Source organism: Dermacentor andersoni, chromosome 8 (genome assembly GCF_023375885.2).
Source record: "Dermacentor andersoni chromosome 8, qqDerAnde1_hic_scaffold, whole genome shotgun sequence".
In the NCBI taxonomy this organism is placed as follows: Eukaryota; Metazoa; Arthropoda; class Arachnida; order Ixodida; family Ixodidae; genus Dermacentor; species Dermacentor andersoni.
This window is the reverse complement of record NC_092821.1, coordinates 247,683-272,927: the sequence shown is the minus strand read 5'-3', so window position 1 is coordinate 272,927 and position 25,245 is coordinate 247,683. Positions and strand designations below refer to the sequence as shown.

At 45.8% G+C, this 25,245-nt stretch overlaps 3 long non-coding RNA genes across 13 annotated transcripts; all 3 read right to left on the bottom strand.

Moving 5' to 3' along the window:
- Positions 1-12,029: 12,029 nt before the first annotated feature.
- On the bottom strand, positions 12,030-17,953 carry LOC126526750 (uncharacterized). 11 transcript variants are annotated; one of them, XR_011896205.1, is made up of 7 exons: positions 17,907-17,953; positions 16,854-16,898; positions 16,616-16,663; positions 13,583-14,728; positions 13,456-13,514; positions 13,324-13,387; positions 12,030-12,225 (listed from the first exon to the last, which is right to left on the bottom strand). It is a non-coding gene; the product is annotated as an uncharacterized lncRNA (long non-coding RNA). The 11 variants fall into 11 exon arrangements; XR_011896202.1 differs by lacking the exons at positions 16,616-16,663; positions 16,854-16,898; positions 17,907-17,953 and having other exon boundaries at positions 13,583-13,911; positions 13,980-14,038; positions 14,107-15,975; XR_011896203.1 differs by lacking the exons at positions 16,616-16,663; positions 16,854-16,898; positions 17,907-17,953 and having other exon boundaries at positions 13,583-14,434; positions 14,503-14,568; positions 14,634-15,975.
- An 828-nt stretch (positions 17,954-18,781) lies between these two features.
- On the bottom strand, positions 18,782-19,154 carry LOC140219976 (uncharacterized). Its single transcript, XR_011896198.1, has 3 exons — positions 19,020-19,154; positions 18,890-18,928; positions 18,782-18,810 (listed from the first exon to the last, which is right to left on the bottom strand). It is a non-coding gene; the product is annotated as an uncharacterized lncRNA (long non-coding RNA).
- LOC140219975 (uncharacterized) lies at positions 19,153-21,388 on the bottom strand. Its single transcript, XR_011896197.1, has 10 exons — positions 20,728-21,388; positions 20,479-20,550; positions 20,318-20,423; positions 20,229-20,260; positions 19,988-20,023; positions 19,866-19,907; positions 19,769-19,789; positions 19,613-19,651; positions 19,344-19,385; positions 19,153-19,195 (listed from the first exon to the last, which is right to left on the bottom strand). It is a non-coding gene; the product is annotated as an uncharacterized lncRNA (long non-coding RNA).
- Between the last annotated feature and the right edge of the window lie 3,857 nt (positions 21,389-25,245).

The window sequence follows — 25,245 nt, the reverse complement described above, 5'->3', positions numbered from 1 at the left end:
TCCCTAAATGATGCTGTCCCTAGGCACCTAGGATAAGGTCACGTGAGGGATTTTTGTACGACAAATAGACGAACGCGCCACATGCGGCCACTGCCGGCTCACGTAGGTTCGTTCGCGTGGTACGCCTCGCTGGATCGTGTTCAGTCATGCCGTCCATGCACGGTGTTGTGCCATTACCATCAGCCCGGATTTCGAATCTGCAAGATGGAGAATTTATCCTGCGAGCGCCCTTTGGACAAACCCGGGGCTGCGCCGAAAGGCACAGCGCCCTAATTCTCCCTTGACAAGTCAAGATGCTGAGCCGTCAGGCAGTGGTGTCCTCCGGAGAAGCATCGGTGGGCAACATGTTCAAACGTGTCGCCTAGTGCCGGACAGCACGGCGCCGTACCTCCCCTTGTCTGGAGGTCACCGCGCCCGCCAACTTTGAACGGGGTGGCCAGCGCGGTCGCTGGTTGGACCTCTCGGACGACCGTCGAGTGCTGGCTTTGAATTGGGCCGTTTGAGTGACAATGGTGCTCGGGGATTATAAAGCCGTTACGCGGTCGCCTAAAAAAACCGGATCCGCCGACCCACCGGGAGCCAGTGCCGCTCTCGACTGGAGTGAGATGTGTCACGCGTTTTCGCCGGACGTCGCCGTGCGGAAACAGTCGCGTTTGCTGTGAGCTCTCGGCCCCAGTGCCGATCCCTTCATGTCCTGTATAATGACTCCCTTTTGTTATTCTCACCGACGCCTGACTCGGAGTCTTCGCTACCAACGCTCTGTCACGAAACGGGTGACGAGCGCTACGGGACCACCTCAATGTCGTAATAGTGGTGGCACCGGTGCAAAGTCGTAACAGTGGTGGCAGCGGTGGGATGTCGTAACAGTGGATGGCAGCTACGGGATTGACCGGCATCGGCTACCTCGGCGCGGTGAGTGCCTGAAGTTTACCTCAAACACCAGACTTTCTCTGACACAGGTTATAGTAGCTTAGGGAAGGATTTGGTGTTGCATTGTGTTAACCTTGTGTGTTTCAAGCCTAGTGAGAGTGTTTTGAAAACCAGGGGATGCTGAGGGGGTAAACAGGGCAGTGTGTGAAATACTTGCATATGTCTTACTAGTAGCATTATAGTAGCGTACGGCAGGTATATTCAAAAAGGGTAAACAGCAGGAGGACAGTGTGAACGATGGAGAAGTACAAGGTCAAGGAACTTCTCCATATTTGTGAGGAGTTGGGCATTGAGTTGGGCTCAACGAAAAGAAAGAATGCGATCCTTGAGGTCATGAGGACTGGGGACGTAACGGCTGAGGAAGCCGAAGAGGCCTGGGCGAATATCAATGAACGTCGGGAAAGGGAGAAGGAACGTCGCGAGGAGGAAAAGGAGGAAAGGAGAGAGAGTCGTGAGCACGAGCTTAAAATGAAAGAGTTGGAGACCCGAAATAGCGCGCCGGCGCCTACTCTCACTTCTAACGTTCCAAGAATACGCGATGAACTTCCACCCTTTTTCGTCGGAGAGGATATGGCCAAATAGCTCGTGAAATTTGAGCACGTGTGCTAACGGAATAGCATTGAGCGATCCCTCTGGGCACAGAATCTGTTAGCCTTGCTTCCTGGGGAGGCATCAGACGTAATAACTTGCTTATCGAAAGAGGCGTTTGAGAGCTACAGTGATGTGACGGAAGCGCTACTGCGGAAGTACAAATTGTCGCCCGAAGCTTTCCGGCAGAGGTTCCGGTATGCAAAAAAGGGGAAGGAGTCGAATGTTGACTTCGCGTTTCGTCTAAAAGCCGACCTGGTGGAATGGCTGCAGGGCGAAGAGGTTTACGACGACCGCGACAAAATCGTCGAATGCATCGCGTTGGAGCAGTTCTACCGTTGCATTGATGAGGATGTCAGGCTCTGGCTGCAAGATAGGCTAAAGGAGGTTAAGCTAAACAAGGCAGCAGAGTTAGCGGAAGAGTATTACACCCGCCGCAGCTTGCACAGCAAGGCAGTGCGCGTAGAAAAAGCAGATAGGAGAGGTGGGTTTTCCGGGAAGCCCGCAAAACGGAAGCCATTAACTTGTTACAATTGCAAAAAGCAAGGGCACATCGCTGCGAGCTGCCCAGAGAAAATTGGTTTTGCAACAAAACAGAGAAACGATACGACGCGTTCTTTTGAAAAACGGAAACCGTTAACCTGCTACAATTGCAAAGGGCAAGGGCACATCGCTGCGAACTGCGAAGAGAAAATTGCTTTTGCAACAATACAGGAAACTCACAAAAACATACGACTATTGGAGCCATATGTGCAGGAAATCAAGGTAAACGGTAAGAAGTGCCGAGCACTTCGGGACTCTGCAGCAACTATGGACGTTGTCCACCCGTCTTTCGTCTGCTCGAGTGATTTTACGGGAGAGTGCGCTAGGATACGGCAAGTGGCCGAGGAGGAGAGTGTCTGTTTACCGATCGCAACGGTTATCGTTGAAGGAGAGTGTGGGAAACTTAACACAGAAGCCGCTGTGTCTGCCGCCCTCCCGGAGCACTTTCCCTACCTCTTCTCAAATAGCTCGGAGCAGCTGCTGAAGGATCAGGGCAAATCATTCTTTGCCGACGTAGCGTACATGCCCCTCACGCGATCCAAAGCGCGCCCGCTGTCGAGGGAACTTGACTTTGCGTCGGTGAGCGAACAGCGGTGCGGCACACGGACCGATCAAGGTAACTTGAGTGGCGAGCAGGCACGGGAGAGGCAGAACTCGGAGGCTGGCCTGGGCGAGTGTGTCCTGGAAGTGAGTGGGAGCCGCGATATGGACGCGACGCCGCAGTTAGGCGACGCGGGCTCCACACTCGCTCCGGTTTCCGCCAGCCGGCAGGAGCTGGCTGCAGTTGAAGGGGAAACTCTGGTTCGCGAGCAACAGGAAGACTGTTCAATAGCCGATCTGAGGAAGAGCGTCAAACGGGGAGTGAAAAAAAAGAGGGTTTCATTTTACAAGGAATCTGGGTTATTGTACCGCCGCTACACGGATAAGCAGGGTCGCAAATATAAGCAGCTTCTGATTCCGCGAAAATATCACCGGGAAGAATGAATGACCTCATTTGCTTCCTCAGTAGTATGTTTTCGGTCCAAGTGATTTCAAGGGAACCATTCTATTTGTCATTATTATTGCTGATTATTAATTGTTCCTGATTTTTTGGTGTGTTGTTCATTTGAAAAATGGTTGTTTGAGCCTTGTGTACTAGATCGTACACCTGCCTCTTGTTGCAGCAGGAGCAAAAAGGGGGATAGCAATTCAGTTAGGTTGATTTGGAATATAGCCTTGTCTGGTGTTTGACGGGAGACAGAGGGCAGTTGTTCGTGTTGGGTGTTGCCTTTTGCCGGTCGGTTTTGCAAGCTGCAGAACGACCAACCGGGACCAGTGGCGAGAAGCAAGGGCTTAGGAACGACCCGAGCGGAGCTCGTTGAGGTGCCTTGGCGACAACGCGGTGAGCAGAGCTCCTGTCCTGGCGAGTCGGACCTGGGCACGTGAAGTTACCTGGCGTCCCGACACTGGACGTGAACTTGGACGAGCCTGACGAACGTGCGCGCCTGGCATCCGAGCCACGTGGAGGCAGCTCGTCTTCCCGGCGCCTTATCTGAGGGCGGGGATGCTGTTGTGCCATTACCACCAGCCCGGATTCCGAATCTGCAAGATGGAGAATTTATCCTGCGAGCGCACTTTGGACAAACCCGGGGCTGCGCCGAAAGGCACAGCGCCCTAATTCTCCCTTGAGAAGTCAAGATGCTGAGCCGTCAGGCAGTGGTGTCCTCCGGAGAAGCATCGGCGGGCAACATGTTCAAACGTGTCGCCTAGTGCCAGACAGCCCTGCGCCGTACCTCCCCTTGCCTGGAGGTCACCGCGCCCGCCAACTTTGAACGGGGTGGCCAGTGCGGTCGCTGGTTAGACCTCTTGGACGACCGTCGAGTGCTGGCTTTGAATTGGGCCGTTTGAGTGACAATGGTGCTCGAGGATTATAAAGCCGCGACGCGGCCGCCTAAAAAAACCGGATCCGCCGACCCACCGGGAGCCAGTGCCGCTCTCGACTGGAGTGAGATGTGTCACGCGTTTTCGCCGGACGTCGCCGTGCGGGAACAGTCGCGTTTGCTGTGAGCTCTCGGCCCCAGTGCCGATCCCTTCATGTCCTGTATAATGACCTGTATATAGTGTATAAAGTCCCTTTTGTTATTCTCACCGACGCCTGACTCGGAGTCTTCGCTACCAACGCTCTGTCACGAAACGGGTGACGAGCGCTACGGGACCACCTCAAAGTCGTAATAGTGGTGGCACCGGTGCAAAGTCGTAACAGCGGCGTCATTGTCGGCGAGTCAGGTTAAATTCTTAAATAGGTCGCGCCTGCGCCTAATTGATTCTATGAAAGCCTGCACATTCAGTTTTGCTGGCTACAATGCAGTGCGGCTGCGCTTCGAGTGTGTCGATTTCGCCGTTCTTTATGTTGGCGGAAACGACCTTGAAAGCAACATGGATCGACAAGAAATATGCGACAACATCAAGGTAAGTCTACTGAAATCACAAAATTTGAAACAATAAGCGCTAATAGTTGTGTTTTCTTTTAAATTTTAGGCCTTGATTGTTCAACGAGAAGGCCCCCGTCGTGCTGGTTTTCAAGGTGCTCCCTCGCTGCCTAGAAGATGCTGATGCGGAACAGAAAATGCAAAAACGTCGCTTGCTCAACCGCAAATTGACGGCTACGCTGAAGCGCATGCCGTGTCTGCGGAATTTGAACCCCGAGGTATGGACCCCCTTTTTCCGGCGGCATGCCGTTACATACCGTCAGGAACACGCTTGGCTTATTTCCGACTCGGTAAAAAATGTTTCACTTTTTCTCGCTGCTCGCTGCGGAAGAAATGCGGACCGTTTGTCGTAGTTGTCTCCATTACAGGGTGGCATTACTGCGGTGAACAAAGCAAGTGTTGCCGTACATACTGTGCGCACTTCACCTTTGTTGGGCGGTCGGAAAATATTGGTCCCACTTTTCAGGGCAACTTCGCTACTCTGTAGCGGTAAATGTAATTTCTACCATTGAACATTCCTGTGTAGATATGTTTCTGAATCACGTTAAGCACATTTTTTGTCCATTTCTTTGTCAAACAACGCGATAGAGCGATTGCGCAGATTGTTTACTTCCCTTTCTACAATGTTTAGTTTATTCTATCGCCTTCCTTCAAACCACCACAGCGGCAAATGGAATCTTTTTATCGAAATTCCGCGTTTTCATAATAGCTGAATTTTGGTGCGGTTAGGTGTCTAAATTTCTCGTGCCCACAGCTACCAAAACAGGTGATCAAATTATTAGCATCGCGAACAAATCGCATTCCTACATATGCGAGCTGCTACATATGAGCCCTCGAGAATTTTCAAGAAGCATCTTTTTTCTAAGAACCCTTGGAAAGCCCTCATTCAGGATTCTCTTCCCATCATTCCCATGGTAGGACAACTATAAATTCAAACAGCGCTAAACGACAAGACCAGAATGAGGAGTTGAGGAGAATGAGGTCTTGTCGTTTAGCGCTGTTTGAATTTATAGTTACCATGCAACACCAACTCGCCCAATCCGCTGCCCTTCGGTAGGACAACGACTGCAGCGCCAGAGTTCCCTCTAGTAACTTTTGTAGGAAACTCTATGGGCTAGAACATAGAGTTTCCTACAAAAATTACTAGAGGGAACTCTGGCACTGCAGTCGTTGTCCTACCATGGGAATGATGGGAAGTACATGGATTTGTCTGATCTTCGTGCTTGTGGATTCAGACGTTCTTGTGGCTTTGTATATTACGCTGTATAAGTCTTATTGTCGTATATTTCGGCGCAATTTGTATTCTTCGAAGTGCAAAAGACGCTGGGAACGCGTACAATTGCTATTAATTGCAATGATTGAGCTTGTCCAGGTGGCCAAATCGAAACGCGCCAAGCGTCTCAAGGCACTGGCATGCCCGCGATTAATTCATAAGGGCGCTTCATTCGCTTGCCGATACATGCGTCCGTGGCCTAATGGTTTCAATATCAGGCTTCTGGGCTAAAGTGCCTGTGTTCGAATCCTGCCGTCGGGCAATTTTAATGATGTTTATTTAATTACTTATTACGCAATACACTGTTGAAAATGACGAGTTTACAAAGTCACAAACCCGTTTGAAGCGAAAAAAAGACGAAGTTTAGGCAAATCGATGTACTTCCCATAATTCCCATGCTGAGACAACCGCTCCCATTGCAGCTCCCGTAGACACTAGCGCCATAATTCCCTGTAGTAATTTTTGTAGGAAACTCCATGGGCTAGAACATAGAGTGAGTTTCCTAGGGCTAGAAGGAGTGCGTCTATTTGTCGTACGAAAATCCCTCACGTGACCTGATCCTAGGTTCCTAGGGACAGCATCGTTTAGGGATTTTTGAGAAGGCGCGATGCTGGCGCCGAGCGACGCCGTGGCGTGTTCGTCCTCGGCGTGATCGTTCTCTGGACCGCGCGTTGTTCAACATTGCTCATGTGATTGTACGTGCGTTGCTTGTGTGTTGGTTGTAGGTTCTGTGTTACTTGGCCGAAAGCCGTAAGTAGTGGCGGTGCGGCTTTGGCCAGTTGTTCTTTATTCTATGCTTTGGCCTCGGTGAGCTCTGGCAGGACAGAATCTGCTCGTGTGATCGTACGTGCGTTGCTTGTGTGTTGGTTGTAGGTTCTGTGTTACTTGGCGTAAAGCCGTGAGTAGTGGCGGTGCGGCAGTGTGGCTTTGGCCTCGGTGAGCTCTGGCAGTACAGAATCTGCGTTGTGTGACCCGTGCTTTCTTGAAAACCCGGCGGTGGTGATAATTGAAATATCGAAATGGCCTAGCGCTTCGGCAGCGAAGTTCTGCGAACCGCGATGTGGCGTCGCCGTGTCCGACTTTGCTTAACGGACATCGAGGGATGTGCTGCTCGCTGCAGGTCATGTAAATGCAACTGCGTCGACCGCCCACTGTTCAGTGCTGAATGTGTGTTTGGTGTGCTGTGCTTGAAACGAGCGGTGCAGCCGTGCAGGGGGGTGGCGGAGGAGCAGAGTGGCTTAGGGTTTGCGCGTTCACAGACATGTGCTCCCGTCTTGGTCTCATTAGCGGCTGTCGCGGGATTCTGGTGTGCTAGCACCTTGTCTAGTATCAAGTTTACGACGCTAACACACAGCATGTTCACGTTTTTCCGCGCTATATGTCATTTGCATGACGGTCGAGTTGAAAACTAGACGTATGTCTGTGTTCTTTGCGTTTGTGTGTTGTAAATAACTTTCTATTGTGGAAGTTCTGGGAGTCTTATTACGCAAGGAGTGCGAACGTAAACATAAACACATATGTGTGTCTGAAATTTTGAATTAACCATAATACCCCTTACGACTGACAAGTGGGCTACACGGCCTGTGTGAGTCAGCTACCGTATATATCGACGCTCTTCTGTGTGGTAGACTGATGCATGGTACGCGTTTATTTCTGTACTGTTGTAAAAACCACTTGTTTATTCACTCAATACAAATGTACGGCTTCTTCGCCGCAGTACATTTTAGTTACGCGGTGAAGCATACTAAAAATAGGAGGGGGCCGCTATCAGCCAGCATAGTATGTCCACTTAGGCGACCTGAGAGGCGGCGGCTGCGCGAGTGTCTTATTATGCCCAGTGACAATGGCCCCTTATCACTTTTTGTATGCTTCACCGCAGTACATTGCTTAGGCTTCAACGTGAAATATTAGTGTATTGCGAGAAAGATAATCGTAAAAAGCCTACTTATGGAACGTTTTTTTTGTAGCTTGCTACACCGCACTACAGGGGTGTAAATAAGCATCATACAGTAAAGCATACAAAGAGTGGAAAGGGCACATAGGTTTACACTGTGCTCATTACATTTAATTGTGACATAATTTGCAAGTGCATCTCTTCTCATGGTAAGCTTTATTGACAATTCTTTGTACATTACAAATACATATTGCCGGGAAGCTTACTAAAGCACATTAGCCATGATGGTACGTGTTATTCACCTTCAATGCAAGAGCACAATGCGGATTCTTGCCCCTGCTTTTGGCTGGACTGCACATGCTCTTTGAGAATTGATTCATTGTTCATAAGTGCACTGGTACATTACTCTAAACTGGAGGGCTCAAGTTGATATGAAAGCACCATTTTTCTTAACGGGAAAGGATGTTGCCGAGATAGTTGCAGCACAGCTTTTTTTTTCTTCCAGGCCCGTGCTTTCTTCCCGTGCGCGCTCTGGCAAAAGCAGCATGTGCATGCTTAACTTGTGGTTTGGCAGAAAACAGCGTGCGCGTCTACCAAAAGATGCATGTGCATGCTTAACAAGTGGCTTGGCACAAATCCATGCGCGTGTGCTGAAAAGAGCAGCATGGGCGTGCTTAGCACGTCGTTTTGCAGATAATCCCTTTGCGCGCTCTGGCAAAAGGAGCATGTGCATGCCTAACTTGGGGTTTGCCAGAAAAAACGTGCGCGTCTACGAAAAGATGTATGTGCATGCTTAACAAGTGGTTTGCCACAAATGCTTGCGCGTGTGCTTAAAAGAGCAGTATTGGCGTGCTTAGCACGTGGTATTGCAGAAATCCACGTGCGCGCTCTAGCAAAAGCAGCATGACCGTGCTTAACATGTGGTTTGGCAGAAAACAACGTGCGCGTCTACCAAAAGATGCATGTGCATGCTTAATAGGTTTGGCACAAATCCATGCGCGTCTGCTACAAAGAGCAGCATGGGCGTGCTTAGCACGTCGTTTTGCAGAAATCCACGTGCACGCTCTGGCAAAAGCAGCATGTGCATGCTTAACTAGTGGTTTGGCAGAAAACAACGTGCGCGTCTACCCAAAGATGCATGTGCATGCTTAACAAGTGGCTTGGCACAAACGCATGCGCGTGCGCTGAAAAGCGCTGCATGGGCGTGCTTGGCACGTCGTTTGGCAGAAATCCACGTGCACGCTCTGGCAAAAGCAGCATGTGCATGCTTAACTTGTGGTTTGGCAGAAAACAACGTGCGCGTCTACGAAAAGATGCATGTGCATGCTCAACAAGTGGTTTGACACAAATGCATGCGCGCGCGCTGAAAAGCGCAGCATGGGCGTGCTTAGCACGTGGTTTGACAGAAATCCACGTGCGCGCTCTGGCAAAAGCAGCATGTGCATGCTTGTGGTTTGGCAGAAAACAACGTGCGCGTCTACCAAAAGATGCATGTGCATGCTTAATAGGTTTGGCACAAATCCATGCGCGTCTGCTACAAAGAGCAGCATGGGCGTGCTTAGCACGTCTTTTTGCAGAAATCCACGTGCACGCTCTGGCAAAAGCAGCATGTGCATGCTTAACTTGTCGTTTGGCAGAAAACAACGTGCGCGTCTACCAAAAGATGCATGTGCATAATTAACAAGTGGTTTGGTACAAATGCATGCGTGTGCGCTGTAAAGCGCTGCATGGGCGTGCGTGGGACGTCGTTTGGAAGAAATCCACGTGCACGCTCTGGCAAAAGCAGCATGTGCATGCTTAACTTGTGGTTTGGTAGAAAACAACGTGCGCGTCTACCAAAAGATGCATGTGCATGCTCAACAAGTGGTTTGGCACAAATGCATGCACGTGCGCTGTAAAGCGCAGCATGGGTGTGCTCAGCACGTCGTTTGGCAGAAATCCACGTGCACGCTGTGGCAAAAGCAGCATGTGCATACTTATCTTGTGGTTTCGCAGAAAACAACGTGCGCGTCTACCAAAAAGATGCATGTGCATGCTCAACAAGTGATTTGACACAAATGCATGCGCGCGCTCTGAAAAGAGCAGCATGGGCGTGCTTAGCATGTGGTTTGATAGAAATCCACGTGCGCGCTCTGGCAAAAGCAGCATGTGCATGCTTGTGGTTTGCAGAAAACAACGTGCGCTTCTACCAAAAGATGCATGTGCATGCTTGAAAAGCGGTTTGGCACAAAACCATGCGCGTGTGCTGAAAAAAGCAGCATGGGCGTGCTTGGCACGTCGTTTGGCAGAAATCCACGTGCGCGCTCTGCCAAGAGCTGCATGTTCATGCATAGCTTGTGGTTTGGCAGAAAACAACGTGCGCGTCTACCAAAAAATGCATGTACATGCTTAACAAGTGGTTTGGCACACATCTATGCGCGTTAGCTGAAAAGAGCAGCATGGGCGTGCTTAGCACGTGGATGGGCAGAAATCCACGTGCACGCTCTGGCAAAAGCAGCATGTGCATGCTTAACTTGTGGTTTGGCACAAAATAAAGTGCGCGTCTACCAAAAGACGCATGTGCATGCTCAACAAGTGGTTTGACACAAATGCATGCGCGTGCGCTGAAAAGCTCAGTATGGGCGTGTTTGGCACGTCGTTTGGCAGAAATCCACGTGCGCGCTCTGGCAAAAGCAGCATGTGCATGCTTAAGTTGTGGTTTAGCAGAAAAAAACGTGCGCGTCTACCAAAAGATGAATGTGCATGCTTAACGAGTGGTTTGACACAAATGCATGCGCGTGCGCTGAAAAGCGCAGCATGGGCTTGCTTAGCACGTGGTTTGGCAGAAATCCACGTGCACGCTGAGGCAAAAGAAGCGTGTGCATGCTTAGCTTGTGGTTTGGCAGAAAATAACGTGCGCGTCTACCAAAAGATGCATGTGTATGCTCAACATGTGGTTTGACACAAATGCATGCGCGTGCGCTCAAAAGGGCAGCATGGGCGTGCTTGGCACGTCGTTTGGCAGAAATCCATGTGTACGCTCTGGCAAAAGCAGCATGTGCATGCTTAACTATTGGTTTGGCAAAGAAGGTGCGCGTCTACCAAAAGATGCATGTGCATGTTCAACAAGTGGTTTGACACAAATGCATTCGCGTGCGCTGAATAGCGCAGCATGGGCGTGCTTAATACGTGGTTTGGCAGAAATCCATGTGCACGCTCTGGCAAATGCAGCATGTGCATGCTTAACTTGTGGTTTTGCAGAAAACAACGTGCACGCTCTGGCAAAAGCATCATGTGCATGCTTAACTTGTGGTTTGGCAGAAAACAACGTGCGCGTCTACCAAAAGATGCATGTGCATGCTCAACAAGTGGTTTGACACAAATGCATGCGCGTGCGCTGAAAAGCGCAGCATGGGCGTGCTTGGCACGTCGTTTGGCAGAAATCCACGTGCGCGCTCTGGCAAAAGCAGCTTGTGCATGCTTAACTTGTGGTTTGGCAGAAAACAACGTGCGCGTCTACCAAAAGATGCATGTGCATGCTCAACAAGTGGTTTGACACAAATGCATGCGCGTGCGCTGAAAAGCGCAGCATGGGCGTGCTTAGCACGTGGTTTGGCAGAAATCCACGTGCACGCTGTGGCAAAAGCAGCATGTGCATGCTTAACTTGTGGTTTGGCAGAAAACAACTTGCGTGTCTACCAAAAGATGCATGTGTATGCTCAACAAGTGGTTTGACACAAATGCTTGCGCGTGCGCTGAAAAGCGCAGCATGGGCGTGCTTAGCACGTGCCCACGAAACACGGAAGCAGCTATTTGATGCCTAAAAGACGTCTTGAACGGCTAATTCAAAAGTCTAATAGCTGTCATGGTCAAAACCTTTTCTAGCCGTGGACGTCTACAGGTACTTCAGTAAGCCCTGCTAACGTTATGCTAAAAGTTGGCTAATAAACATCTCGACTAGAACAACTTCAAGAATTGTATTAGACGTTCCCAGGATTGTGTAGTAGTGGCTTCGAAAGCATTATATAAGCAGGCTTTTATAAACATCTTGACAAGAACAAAATTAGAATTTAATTAGACGTTCCCAGAATCGCGTTATATTTCGGAAACAATACGCAGGCTTTTATAGGTGTACTTACAGGAGCATATGTAAACGGTTATCCTGAATTGGCATGGTAAAAAGCAAAATTATGACACGGCATCTTAATATATAGAACTGAAAAATAAATTGAAGCATTACATTGTTTATAATAACCTGCATAAAATTTTGTAACATATGTAATAAATGGGATTTTCGTGCAATGACTCATCCAAAGCTAATGTGCACAACATGCAGCAAAAAATGACCACCTGGTCTCATGACAAAGCGGCTTTATTGATTAATAAAATAAAGGACATGCAGACCTTACATAATTTAATAATACTATAGAAAAGGTGACCATATAAAATGATGTAGCTGCAGAGTCCACAGCAATGGTCCTTTCCCTCTTGGATACCACTGCCCGCCCCCAGATGTTTGCCCTGCTGCAGGTCTCACATGAAGGTTTGCTCTGCAATACAGCAGTGAAAAAGAAAGAAGCCACAAATTATTTACAATAAAGTTGTGCAATTCGTATTTCGAATAGAAAAATATGTGCCGTTGTTTTGCTTCGGTCACATTTACTTTATAATTTTAAGCAATTGCTTCTCTCAAAATCCTATGCTACATGATGTTCAGCACTATTTTTCTGATATATCATGAAAAAGCAATTGTAGAGTGCAATTACACTGGCAAATGGTTTAATCCACACACAGACTTGCAGTACGTCATTAGCCGTGGTGATGGTTTGCAAACGTATCTGTTAGAACAGTTACTTTCATTTCAGTGGTTATGGTGGGTTGTATAAGTTGAAGCAACAGGCGTACGCCAGCCTGGCAATCAAGGAGAGCAATTGCTCCTTTCAAGTGTCTCTTACAATTATTATTACGGTATTGTACCACATGTCTATAAAACCACTCTTCCCAAAGGGGCCCGGAAACACTTTTCTAACTAAATATAGAATGGCCGTACTATGAAAAGACGTCATCACATGGCGTAAACATTTTTCGAATACTGCAACTATAAGCAGAGTAATCGCACCAATACCCAACTTACTATTTTCGTGTCTACTAGTGTACTGGAAGCTACACAGTCGAGAAGCCAAGAGAGCACAGCAAAGGTCAACAGTTGAGTGTCGTGGCACCCTGTTCTGACCCGTGATAGACTATGCAGCACGTTGCTCCCATCTCAGAGGCCACATGCAGACGATGCAGCTACGCCCAGTGCAAAGATGAAATTATTCTCTTTTTGAGGTTAGAGACATTTTTCATTTATTTAACTCAAATTAGGAATTATATATTACTGAGAATACTCTTGTGATCACGAAATTAGCCAATAGCATTGGTGGGCCAGCTGCTTTCAATGTGGCAACATTGCAGAAGCAATTTTTCGTTGTGTTTGACATGCGATTGTAAATTCCCTGCTTCATGTAGTGCAGTATTATTCGGTTCATATGTCCACAGCAGCCTCTACGACAGATCAGCATTGTTTTCTCACTATGTTCAAGAAGTGTTTCAGGGCTGCTTTTAAGAATGCAACAAGATGTGAAGCTTGGAACCATGCGACTTACCTCGACTAGACAAAAACAACTGCAGCCAGCACACCCCGTGGTTCCCTGAGAGTAAACGGAAGAGCTGCATAGAAATTAAAAGTAGTCAGTCCACAAAACAGTCAAGCTCTGGCTTGGAACCACGCGGCTTACCTAGACAAAAACAACTGCGGCCAGCACGCCTCGTGGTTCCGTGAGAGTAAACATAAGAGCTGCGTAGAAATTAAAAGTAGTCAGTCCACAAAACAGTCAAACTCTGGCTTGGAACCATGCGGCTTACCTCAACTAGACAAAAACAACTGCAGCCAGCAATGCCTCGTGGTTCCGTGAGAGTAAACATAAGAGCTGCGTAGAAATTAAAAGTAGTCAGTCCACAAAAGAGTCAAGCTCTGGCTTGGAACCACGCGGCTTACCTCGACTAGACAAAAACAACTACAGCCAGCACGCCTCGTGGTTCCGTGAGAGTAAACATAAGAGCTGCGTAGAAATTAAAAGTAGTCAGTCCACAAAACAGTCAAGCTCTGGTTTGGAACCACGCGGCTTACCTCGACTAGACAAAAACAACTACAGCCAGCACGCCTCGTGGTTCCGTGAGAGTAAACATAAGAGCTGCATAGAAATTAAAAGTAGTCAGTCCACAAAACAGTCAAGCTCTGGCTTGGAACCACGCGGCTTACCTAGACAAAAACAACTGCAGCCAGCACGCCTCGTGGTTCAGTGAGAGTAAACATAAGAGCTGCGTAGAAATTAAAACTAGTCAGTCCACAAAACAGTCAAGCTCTGGCTTGGAACCACGCGGCTTACCTCGACTAGACAAAAACAACTACAGCCAGCACGCCTCGTGGTTCCGTGAGAGTAAACATAAGAGCTGCGTAGAAATTAAAAGTAGTCAGCCCACAAAACAGTCAAGCTCTGGCTTGGAACCATGCGGCTTACCTCAAATAGACAAAAACAACTGCAGCCAGCACGCCTCGTGGTTCCGTGAGAGTAAACATAAGAGCTGCGTAGAAATTAAAAGTAGTCAGTCCACAAAAGAGTCAAGCTCTGGCTTGGAACCACGCGGCTTAGCTCGACGAGACAAAAACAACTGCAGCCAGCACGCCTCGTGGTTCCGTGAGAGTAAACATAAGAGCTGCGTAGAAATTAAAAGTATTCAGTCCACAAAACAGTCAAGCTCTGGCTTGGAACCATGCGGCTTACCTCGACTAGACAAAAACAATGGCAACCAGCAGGCCTTGTGGTGTCGTGAATGAGTAAACGTAACAGCTGCATCAAAATTAAAAGAAGACAGTAAAAAAAAAGTCAATCCTAGCATGCTTCTATATGTTTACCTTAAGTTTGATTGGTGAGCACACAACTGCTTGAAAAATGTGGCTGCTTTGCCACCATTTAACTGTTTACTCATTGGTCCGTTTCAACATGTGCCCTACAGCAAGGTAAAAAAACTAATTTATAGCAAGATACAGACCTTGATAAGGATATATGGGCGACAAGAATGAGAAAATTACAATTCATGCCCTGCTTCACACTTCAGAAATGCTCAGCAGTCTGTAAAGTTGCAGCCTGATGTTTATTTTCCGTGTAATTAGGCACATTAATTTTTAACTGCACAAATCTTCATAATGCTATTGAACATATATCTGCTCTGGATATACAAAAGATGCGTCATGAAACACATTGTAATTATTGCATAAATTTCAGAACTGAAATGAATGTGAAGGCATATTTAGGAATTTAGAAACTGCACTGTAGATTATTTCGTTTATTTTTCATGTCTGTATATCAGCCTATATTTCAAGAATGTCCTCGAGGTGAATATCAGCATGAGTGCCCTCGGGCCAGCACATATAGAAATAGTCTGACATGGACAAGCCTAAATTGAGGAGTTAAGACATGTGAATTTTTAAAAATAATGGATCAGATTACCGCTTCATGGCTGCATCAAGACGGGCTTGTGCATTCTTTAGCCATGCCATGATACCTGTATGGATCTCTGCATCTGAAGCAGATGCTGTTGCTGCATTTTTTCGTACAGACTCTGTAAAAAGCACTAAGTTATACAATGGGCATTCAACAAAACCACACAGGTCTCCAAATAACCATCTTTTGTATATTAAGTGACTGAATTAACGTTCTGAAAACTTAGCTAGTTATCTAATTGCCGATTTGTTTTACATACCACAGCTACTGCCACATTATGAAATACTGTGGTGGAGGGCTGCATACATATGGTTGGTATTCAAGCATTTGACAATGCGTTCAGTTCAATGCCATAGCCAGTAGGCCACTGCCAGAAGTGACCTACCTAATGTGTTTAAACTGAGCTTGCATATGGCAAAACAATTTTTTAATGTTTCGTTACAGCTTACAGATCGCAAAATTACACATTGTGACTCGATGTGCAATTAAAGCAAGCCAATGCTGTAAATCTAGCATGCGACTTATTACAGTAGCTTGCAGACACTTGCACACCGCTTACCCAGAATTATGCGGCACAACTCTGTCTCAGCCAAGGCTCTTTTTCCTTTTTGCCCATGGAGACTGTACATGACAGCGACGGAATCGTGAAGTAAATATTTCAAGATGTTTGCAGTTGTTGAGCGCACTGTGTTGCCGCCAATGTGGCCTAGGACTTTGCACTGTTGAAGAACAGCAAAATAATTATACTTATAAAACCAAGTTGTTGAATATTATTTACCAATTGCCTGCGGGTGCTGCTGGAGCTTTTCAAATTACTTTCCAGATGGTCAATTTCATCAACCGTCCTTAGCGGGTATGTCTGTACAGGCTGCTCATCCATCTCGCACTCGCGGGTACTACCTAAGAGGTTCAAAATTGCCTCATTTTGCGTTTTTAAGACAGCCATGTCCTTCAAAATGCTGCGAGTAGCGGCTGAAATGTGAAGATGAAATGTGAAGATGAAATGTGAAGACAAAAATACTACCTAATGGTTTACAAATGCATTAATGTAAGCACATTTCTCAGTCAATATAAGAAATTGTATTCCACTACCACAAAGGCTTTTTTATGGATGAGATTAAACAGATTCTGGCAACATCTTAATAAATGAAGATAAATTACCTAATTGGAAACTCAAACAGTGTATTGAACCCATGCACAGAAAAGGCTGTAAGTGGCATGCAGATATGGGCATTCATGTGAGCAGTGATGCATTTGTTAGCATGTAAAAAGGTGGGAAATACTAAATTTCTCATTTACCAAATCAACTAAATTCCTTAAGTGCAATACCTGTGTAATACCCTTATTGATGAGCAAACTGTATGTAAAATAAAATTTACCAAAATGTGCTTACATGAGATCTCCTTCCTGATTGAAGCCAGCAGACTTAGGTCAGCTTGTTCTGTAGATTGGAAACAAATGTACAAGGATTTAAGATGTCTTTTGTAAAATTTATACAGCAGACAACTTTGCACTATCTTACAAACTTTTGTGGCTATGTTCTAACTGTTCTGCAATCCAGTGTGAGATTAAACATTAATTGAAATCGTACAAAGGCAGGTAGGTGCAATAATCAAGTTCTTTGTACACACCTTCTTGAATGGAGAAATCACTCTGAGAATGGCTGGGTGCTTCACCTGTAAAACAATACATCATTTTACACACTTTCTTGAACTGCAAAATCACTCTGTGAATGTCTGGAAACTGCACTTGTACAAAAAAAGGTCTGGAGACTAAGAGCCATGAAGAATCAATTGCATTTACAGCAAAGCTCCGAGTATAACTAACATCCTCTGAAACCTCTTGAGCACCAGCTAATTAATCTCCATGCAACACTCCCTAATTCAATGTAGGATTTGTTGTGGTTACATCAAACAAGAACAAGAGGCAAAAGAACAGGGACACATGCTGCACTATTGGTCCCAGTCTCTACCTTTTTCATCATTTCATTATTTACTGTGCACTTCTTACACCAAACAGTGCATTACCCACTCTTTGCCCAAACAGCTACACTTGTGAAATGATTGATGAGGCAAATTTCCTATAATGCTACAAATTACCCCTGCATTTCCAACTCTCCTCACGCATTACACCCCACACTAACACTTTTGTTTCTCCAATAACACTGTGGGCACATTGGCCCACACATGGACACTTTGCAGCTTCAAGCTAGCACTTATGTTGTTCCATGATTCTAGATGCACTAACCTTGTAGAACAAAGAAAGGTTACATTGCTGTTGAGTGGTTCTCTTAGGACAAGAATAAAAGCTGCTACTAGTAGGAAGGAATACAACACTAGCAAAGAAGAGTAGCTCCTCCAAAGAAAGCGTGGTTGTCTACAGCTGCACATAAATGAAGGAGACACATACCTGGACACGAAATTCAAAGTTGGCATCTACAGACCATAGTTTCTGCAGTAATAATGCATAATTCTAGCAACACTCATTCTACTTTACTGAGCTAACTGGATTTTTTCAAGTACACCAGCACAAAGCTGCAACAACCATTAATCCTCAGCATTGTACAAACACCTTGTGAGTGAAATGTCTTGTAAAATGTAATTTTGTACATTCGCAAAATGTACAAAATGAGGCTGTGCACTCTGTGCAGCTGTTGAGGTTAGTTTTGACAAATGAAGCCTTACCTTGGTGATGCAACTGTGACACTAACACTGGACAGTGGCTGCCTAGAAAAACAAGCAAACCAGATGATCACGAAGCAACACAGCTGTATTTTAATTGTTGACATTGTAACCAATCATGTGTTCATGTACCACGATGTGACAAATAATGCAACTTGCCTTGAGAACTAGAAGCAGGCCACTGTGGCAGTTCTGCAAAAAATGTAGAGGAAACGTTTTCCACATTTATAGTTGCATTCTAAATACTAATAGACACGTCGTGTTAAATATTACCTAGCTGACAAGACTGCGTGGCGAATTCTGCATGTCCAATTCCTGAACAAGCAAGCGCAATTCCAAAATATACAATGGCATCAGTTAGTGCACATATATAAAGAAGCAAGGAATCCATGAATATTGCAAGATTCAGAAAAATAATGAATGAAATGTTATGAATGAAATGCTACAAGCTGAAAATCTCAGGAAACTTACCAGAATATGTCTGTGCAGCTGGTGCTTGTACTCCTAGACAACTTTTTGCAAAAAAGCAAAGCAAGATTGTTTTTTTTATAACTGGCTGTAATGACATTTTGAATGTATATATGAGCTAGAAAAGTGTACCCCGCACAATGCACCTTGTGAATGTTGTGCAATCCATCGTGGAGAGTCTGCAGAAAAAGCAGAGTAATGTGCAATTGTGCATCATTCAACTGCTACACACATAGGTTTCAATTTTCAAATCAAATTTACCTAAATGCAACTCTGGGAATGGTATTCCTGGAAGGTTTCCTGTGAAAAACCCGCAGAATTCTCAAAACATTATCTGCTAAATTACTAGCTCTATGTAGCGGTAATCATGCATGTATGGAGAGCAAAACTCAATTCCACAACAAACCTTGGGACCTTGGTGCCATCCAAATTGGAGAGTCTGCAGAAAGTTAAAATTTACAAATATGGTGGTGTCTTAAAAAAAAAGCAGTAAAATTGCAGTGACAGATGAATTTCACCTGAACGAGACTGTGCAGCCGGTGCTCTCCGCCAGCCTCCTATAAAAAGAAGCGCAATATCTAAGAACGGGTCTCTCCTAGCTTGATCACACTTGTTGAGTTATGGAACACAGTCAATAGCAAAGCGCACCTTGGGTACTGGAGATGGACCACTGTAATGGGCCTTGAGCAAATGCAGTGGAATAAATTAGGAAAATGATATGCATATATGCCAAAACATTACTTAGCAAGCCGACTGCCGAGGGTGCCAGCAAGGAAACTTACTTTCACGACGTGGTTGCAGAAATGGTGCCCTAGGCTGGTGTGCTAAAAAGAAACGAGCAATTTCACACAAGAACATGCATAACTTGCATGCATGTAGTAATCAGGAGCTGGCAACTCCCAGTGCAAAAAAGCAGAAAATATATTAAAATATGACATCACCTGGTTTTCTACTGTTATGAATGAAGCTTACCCGACTGAAATGACTGCACAGCACATTGAGCTTGCTGGCTGCCTGTCACAAAAAAGAAAGCACAAATGACTCAGTACTACAGCCCTGAACAAGCGCTACTCGTCAAATGGTCCTAGTATGGTCATGCATGACCAAATCAGTATTTCATGACATGCACTATATATTTACTAAACCAAGTGCAATGAGTAAGCAACAAAGGTAATATGAAATCAAATTATGTTACTGCACTGTTGGCTGAGTGTAAGAAGACAACTTGCAACAAAATTTACCTGGGGCTTGTGATTCGTTTAAGATGTCATTTTCACTCTCTGTAAAGGACAAGTACACTTTCACTAAACGTTTGATACAGCAGCCTTGCTTAGCCACATTAGTTTCAGCACTGTTCATACATACATAAAACCCAACAACGCATATCCACTACAAACCTCTTTGTTCTTCCACCGAGGCTAGAAAAGGGAAAAAAAATTGAGTGAGCACATGCAGCAATGGCACATAGCTGCTTACTAGAAGAGAAAATCTTACATAGATGAGCTGTCTGCACAGATAAGTCTGCCTGCTGGGTTTCTGCAAAACAGAAATTTAATAAGTACCCAGGAGCAAAATTCAGCGGTGCTACAGTGCTTATGTAAAGACAAAAATCTTACTTTCAGAAGCTGTTTCAGTAAGCCTTTGTCTGGAAGCTGCAATCCAGTGCAAAATTTAATGCAGTGATACACATTCAAGCAATACCAGGAATTCAGCTTGCTGCTTATGGTGTAGTGCCTCAGTAAGTATGAATACCAGATTAAAGCTTACATTTGTTTAGCCCTCCCCAAGGTTTAGCTCACATTTATCACTTGCAATGCAAGCTGGTTCTACTGCTGACAAAAAGTAGCCATCACTTACTTGTTCTGCCATCATTACTGGCGCTTGAAGTGCTGCAACATGTGCACGGATTAGCATATTTTGAAAGAGTGCCTGAAAACAGCTACTACCTTTGAGAGAAGGGTGGTTCTGGAAGATTGAAATTGTCTTCCTCTTCCTAATCATCCGACGAGCTCAAAATGCGTGCGCATTTGCGCCGCTTACCACGTCCTTTTTCTGTAAATGTGAACTGTATAAGGATACTGAAAATGGAATTAGGAGAAGCCCTTACCTTGATCTGTTGTGTCGACATTGTCTGAATTTTCCGCTTGTGGCAACTTCTGCCGAGCTTCATCGTATGTTGCTGAAAAAGAAATCGCATAGTATATTTATTTATCTGTGTTATTCATGCTGAACAGCTTTTTTTTTCTGTATGCTTCCCCCAACTCCCTTATTCAACCACTGCACAGGCTGCCAATGGCTTTAAGAGTAACAGCAATCTCAAAATGATAAAACCAATTTGCAAAAAACTGTTTCATACCTGTAGTTTTGATCACCTTCACCTTGAAGTTAGGCGTTGTAGAAGGATTGAGATGGGCACGTCGTTTGACAGCTTTCGTCAATTCATGGGTGCCCAGCATAGTCGGCCACAAACACATCTTTTTATTCTTCAACAACCAGTTAGTTGGGACAACAGCAACACTGTTGTCGTCGACAAACCTCAAGACAGCATACATAACCTAGTATTGTGAGCATGGAGAACAAAAAGAGAGCAGAAAACTTCTGACAAGTGTACAGGTCAACCCAATAGGCACAGCTTTGGTCTAGGACACCACAGATGTAAAAAACAAAGGCATAAAAAAAGCAATCCCCCAAAAAGGTAAAAATATTGAGGTGTGCTGTGTTTAAGCATTAAACTTTACACAAAATTTATTTGAGGAACAATTATGTAGTAGAGGCATAATCTAGTGTTCAGTGATTGTCAGTATTATTGCATGGTGTGCATTATTTACAGGTTTACATGCAAACATTCAAGTTTACCACATCACATAAGGTGCAAATACACAGTATTTTATATACACTATCCTTGTATGAGTAGTTTATCATTCTACTTTTCAATATATATTGGGAACAAATGTTTGCAGACCAATGGCATGTCACTTTGCTGAGTCACCCAGTGGCCAGGCCATCTGGCATGCTGGCCACACTTGGGACATCCGCTTAGGCTGTCAGACATGGTGATTTTACGAGTGGTAATGCGCAGTCCATTCATTTGTCAGGTGCAGTGTAACAAGTGTAGTAGCTACGCTTAAGTTTCCGTATGCTAACAAGTACTGCCATTGCCACTATGAGGAGATGTCATGTGCAATTTAGCTACTGATAGTGGCAGTTGGACAGTTCGCTGCAGCTGTTAACAGAGCCACATCTGCCAGTTCGAAATTAATGTCCCAAGTGCGACCCAGAAGCCAGATGGCTTAGTTGTAAGGTGGCTCAGCAAAGCTATTCAGCTTCATGAGGTCTATAGTGAAATAAAAGTATCTGCAATTACCAAGCATGAACTATTCCACAGTTTCAGATTTTATGTGTGCAGGGGGGGCAATACAGTTGAGTGGATTAGAGGCAACAGTGCATATTCGGAGGGGGAACACGCAAGAGGCAGCAGCACACACTTGGACATAACATCACAGAGCATCCTTGATGAAAGAGGACTGTCAACCTTTTTCACGATGACTATTCCAAGATGAGATGAAGGACAAGGTGTAGTGTAAAGGTCACCACAACATTCAAGGGCTTTCCCAATTAGCACTTTATTTCCCTGACTATCATGTGCAAAGTTTGATATCATGACAACAGTGGAATCTTCCATTGTACAGACATTGTTGCCTTCAGAAGTCCTTAAGGTAAATTGTGGAAAGCTAGCTATGTGGTACTGAGGCCCAATGCAACACTCTGCAAGTGGGCCACTGCTGTGAATCTGCGAACATTCTACTCCTTCCAAAGAAAGTTGTTTGATGACAAACAACGTACCTGAGGACAGTCGTTCTGCCATTCGGTTAACCAGCTGCTCTAGTGGTTTCTTTGAGTGCCTTACCAACTTCTTGAGGTGATGCATGAAATTTTCTGCTGGAAATGCACTGAAGCTGTCGAGAGGCCCGTATCTCAAGACATCATCAGCCAGATGAACCAATGAATGAACATTATAGGAAAGAGTGTGCTTTCCATAAATGGACTGGAATGATGAAACAAAACAAACGAGAAGCTCCTTTGCATAGCTGCAGTACTCGCGACAGAGAGAAGGGCTCGAAAGTATGGTGATTGATGTGTGAAGAATCAGAAAGTGATTGTACAGATTTTTCGACAAAATACCTCTCAGAACACACGGACCTAAATACAAAAGGAAGCAGCGAAGCTCAGTTGCTTTCCAACGATCAATCTCTCTGAGAGATCGTGCCCTCCTGGCGAACTCCTCACAATGTGTCCGTGCTAGCGCCAACAGCCATTTTGACATCCTTTCAATAGATGTTGAAGGCAAACGATGTGGCAATGGGCCTCTCAACCAAAGAAGTATCAACTTTTTAGTGACCCCGATACATACTAGGTGCATGTAGTCTAAGGGAAACTGTGAAACAAGGCCAATTGGTAGTGCTGAAAGTGGCGTTTCAGAAACATGGTGTTCTTCCTGCACTCTTTGATCCAAGTCAGCATCTGTTCGCAATGGCGCCTGCGTTTCTGGAAAAACAACCCTTCCTTCTGCATATTCACCTTTTTGTTTGCACTTTCCACAGCCATAGTAGCCAGAATGTAACTTTGTGCCTAAAATAAATCCACGTGCAGGTGCATCACAAATGAAACCTTTCACACTAATAGTAACTCGCTTGCCGTGAACCTGCAGTCCATTATCAAGAAGATGAAGCAAATCTTTGACTAGAGGGCCAAGGAAGTCAGCCAGAGAAGATGGTTTCTGATTTCCATGATAGCATCCAACCAAAAACACACCACTTCCTGGAATGTCAGATGTGCTGGCTAGAATTTGCCAAAACTGGCTTAGTGAGCTTTTACTGAGTGGAAGCCCATCAATATAAAAAAACAGTGCAATGTTTTGCGACACTAGCGATAAATTCGTACTGTTCGCTAACATTGAATTAATGCTGTCTGCAATGCCAAAATGACAGTACGAGCCATTAGCACAGTCCTCAATCAAAGCCACTCGTGGAGTTCGAAGCAGCGTCCGTGCGTCAGATGGCAAGTCCGAAAGACAGGAGTGTGTTTTCAATACTCTGAGTAGTGCGGACACCGCCGTATGCGTAACATTTTGCTCGCACGCCCAATTCCTCAAGTGGCGAGCCATCTCTGTCGAACCACGCTGTTCGGACGGGCGAAACGCTCCCGCGCACTCAATTCGCTCACACGTATCACTTGGCAGCGATGTAGTAGAGCTTGAACTGTCCTGTTCGTCACGAAAAAACACAGCACTCGCTTCTTTGTCTCGCGCACCAATAAGTCTCGCGACACTTCACTTGTAGAGCCGGAACTGTGCTCCGAGAGACCATCGTTTGACGCGACACTAACAGATGGAAAAGAAGCTGAATCCACTGTATGCACTTTGTCCGTATCGTCAGCTGAACGTGACTCTCGTTCGACACTTCCTGGCACGTGAAGATCGCAAACCAAGGGCTCGACTACAGCACTAAGTCGACGATATTTTTGCTGTCGAGATAAAGCCTCAAATGGCTTTTTCTTTCTTTCCATTGCCGTAGCTAGAATTTCTGGAATAATTCAACGAAATTATGTGAAATTTCAGCTTTGCCTCCCAGATCACAAGAGAACGTTCTACTACATAGGTGCATGCAAATGCATAAACGAGTCTAAACTTCACACCAGCACGTACGGGCGCGCCAAAACAAAAGTCGCGTGCAAGTTGAAGAAAGTAAACGTATACGTGCCGTAAGAACTGCACCGCTTCTGCAGGCGCTGGTCAAGGCTTGAACGTGAGCAAAAGAACTGTGAGCGGTGCACAAGCTAAAATATAAGCCCGATAGAACTTGGCAGGGGAACCATGAGCACCGGTGAGCGAAAGCTAAAGAATGAGCACGCGCCGAAATCAAAACTTTACCGAGAGACGTAGTCCCGAGGAAAGGAAAGATTGGCACTATCCAGTGCTATCCACATGAAGTTGTAGAGGGAGCGCGGCTCAACGACAATTACCTAAAGCCCGAAAGTGCCTAAATTTCCTCTGGATGTTCTAAAAGTAGCGAAAGGCTTTAATCGCGCCGCCGTACCGGCCGTGCTATGCGGTTGGTGATGCTGATGCTATGTGGCTATCTACCTTTGAATCGGGCGGCAACTTCAGCGCGCCCCCTGGTGCTGTACAGGAGCAGATAGCATTTCGACGTTCTCAAACGGAGTGCACGTTTGCGACCGCGCGCGGCAGATCTGCCGTTGACGACAGCCGATATCGCAATTGTGGATTCCTCACCGCTTGCTCACGCTAAGGGAAAGGAAGGCATGTGCTCTAGCTGATAGGGACGCTGAACGGGCGCGCATATGTGCGCCCGGCCGTTTTTGTTTTTTTTCTCTACACTGATTGTCGTTCGATCGCAGCTTATAACTATATATATATATGCAGACTCACCTTCGATCGTGCTACGCGCCTGGTGGAGTGAACGTTGGTGGCCGCTCGGAAAACACGTAGTTGTGGCGATCGAGGAATAATATCGGAATGGCATCAAAGAACCCTGCAGGCTTTTTCTGGTTGTTCACCCAAAGGGGGAAATTTAAGGATCGAAATTCTATGACGCGACATTAACTAACTGACCGGCCTGTTAAGTGTCACGGAATAAAACGCTGCGCGTCGGGCACGCGCATTTGAAATCTTTTTCGCGCGCGCACCTAAGCCTATCGCGTCTTAATTTTCTGAAAAAAACATCTAAAAAAGTTCTTGAGTTAGACGCTCTGAAGATGTTCACCAAAATATACTTCGTTGACGTCAGGCGTGGGCTGATACCACAGCTGAGACACAATAGTCTGCTTTATTCACTGTACTTGCGGCTACATAATG